The following is a 2547-nucleotide window of genomic DNA, read 5'->3' as shown; positions in this document are numbered from 1 at the left end:
TATATATATATATATATATATATATATATATATATATATATATATATATATATATATAATTTAAAAAAATCTGTGCTAAAGTTGTGTAGTGTATTCTAGCTTTAAGAAGGCTATGAAATACCACATTGGTCTAAACAAGACTGCAAATGCAGTTCTGCAGATCCTACCATTTCAAGCTTACTGTTTTATATAACCTTGATAGCAGCAAATGCAAATCGTGAGATGCTATACAGATTCTTGCTAATCAACTAATGATTGTTTCTAATAGACCTTAAATTCTAAATAATAAATAATAAATGCTGTGAGGAAATCTGATACATGAATGTGAGGACTCAGCTTATCAACATTCTCATTATCAAGTGGAGCTGAAGTAATTGGTTTCTCTATTAAGCCATGTGACCTTTTAGTCCTTTCATAAAACAAAGTGTGAATGCGATCCTTCAAAAGCTCTGAGCAAGTATGCACATTCAACTTTTACAAACTGGCTCAGAAAAGAAGAGTTTAACCTTTGTATCACGCCATCAGACTGTGCACCTTAAACGATCCCTTCATTCTAGGATGCCGGCTGTCGTTTTGTAATAGTTTTAAAGGGTAAAATTAGCAACTGAATTCCAGAAGGACAACAGCAACATTATCCTCTTTAATGGGAGAGCACCAAGTCTCGCTAAGATAATTACATCATTATCTGTCTATCAATCACCATTTGGTGTTGGGAAAATTACATAAATCCCAAAGCTGAGGAAATATGAAGTACATCACCTTCTCTGAATTACTTACCAGCTTAAGCATTTGAATAACACTGAAGCTTGATGCATGATGAAAAAGCCAGCCTCACTTCATCATGTTCATGGTTTCTAGCTAAGAACTTCTCTGAAGAAAGAGATACACTGTATGAGGCTTTTTTTATAAAAAAAAATGATACTTTTGTATTTATTTATTTATTTGCAATACATACCTTCCTCACCTTCACACTGAATGAGAAAAAGCAAAAAAGATTTACAGATCACGGTGAGCTTTTTTTTTGGTCACACTTTATTTTAAGATCCAATTATCGCTATTAACAAACCATTAACCCTGACTTGCCTCAATAAACTCCTAATTTGCTGGTTATTAAAAGTTATTAAGGTAGTTGTTAAAGGGCTAGTTCACCCCAAAATGAAAATTCTGTCATTAATTACTCACCCTCATGACGTTCCAAAGCTGTAAGACCTTCGTTCATCTTCGGAACACAAATTAAGATATTTTTGATGAAATGTGAGAGCTCTCAGACCCTGCATAGACAGCAACGCAACTGTAATGTTCCCAGGTCCAGAAACGCAGTAAGGACATCAGTAAAACAGTCCATGTGACATCAGTGGCTCAACTTCTGTTTTGTGAAGCTACGAGAATACTTTTTGAGTGCAAAGAAAACAAAAATAACAATTTATTTAACAATTCTTCTCCCCCGAATTACGTCTTCCGCCATTTTGGAGAGTACCCAAGAGCATAATCGATGTAATAAGCGTTGTTTACGTTCGGGGGAGAATGCGCACGCATGAATGTAATCTGCGTAATCAGCGTTGTTTACGCTTAAGGGAAAGTGTGCATATGCATTGTGATACTCTCTAAAATGGCGGAAGACGTAACTCGGGGGAGAAGACTTGTTGGATAAATTGTTATTTTTGCTTTCTTTGCGTTCAAAAAGTATTCTCGCAGCTTCGCAAAACTGAAGTTGAGCTACTGATGTCACATGGACAGTTTTACCGATGTCCTTACTACGTTTCTGGACCTGGGAACATTACAGTTGCGTTGCTGTCTATGCAGGGTCTGAGAGCTCTCACATTTCATCAAAAATATCTTAATTTGTGTTCCGAAGATGAACGAAGGTCTTACAGGTTTGGAAAGACATGAGGGTGAGTAATTAATGACAGAATTTTCATTTTTGAATGAACTATCCCTTTAAGTTTAGGTATTGGTTAGGATTAGGGATATAGAATATGGTCATGCAAAATATGTGCTTTATAAATACTAATTAACAGCCAATATGTTAATAATAGGCATGCTAATAAGCAACTACAAACCCGATTCCAAAAAATTTGGGACACTGTACAAATTGTGAATAAAAACAGAATGCAATGATGTGGAAGTTTCAAATTTCAATTATTTTATTCAGAATACAACATAGATGACATATCAAATGTTTAAACTGAGAAAAGTTATCATTTTAAGGGAAAAATAAGTTGATTTTAAATTTCATGGCATTGTAGGGTTTTTATTAGCTCTAAAAAGGGAAATATTTATGACGAATTATAACTGGTTATGATTCATAATAAATATTTAGATTATATCTTCGAATTAACTGTAGCAGAATCAATATTACAATTATTTGATCTGTCCGTCCACCGAGCAGGCAATATAATCATTTATCAATTCAAGGAATGTTTATTTTTCTGGCCACGGAAGCAATAAACTGTCCTTCTTTGTGCAGTGCTAGCAGTAATTTAGCAAAATGTAGCAAGGGTTCACACATTCATTGACTTCGAATTGTGAGCAGCAAACAGAGACAAT

This window comes from Sinocyclocheilus grahami, unplaced genomic scaffold, assembly GCF_001515645.1.
Source record: "Sinocyclocheilus grahami isolate Dianchi unplaced genomic scaffold, SAMN03320097.WGS_v1.1 scaffold573.1, whole genome shotgun sequence".
In the NCBI taxonomy this organism is placed as follows: Eukaryota; Metazoa; Chordata; class Actinopteri; order Cypriniformes; family Cyprinidae; genus Sinocyclocheilus; species Sinocyclocheilus grahami.
The sequence above is the reverse complement of the archived record's forward strand: the minus strand, read 5'-3'. Positions refer to the sequence as shown.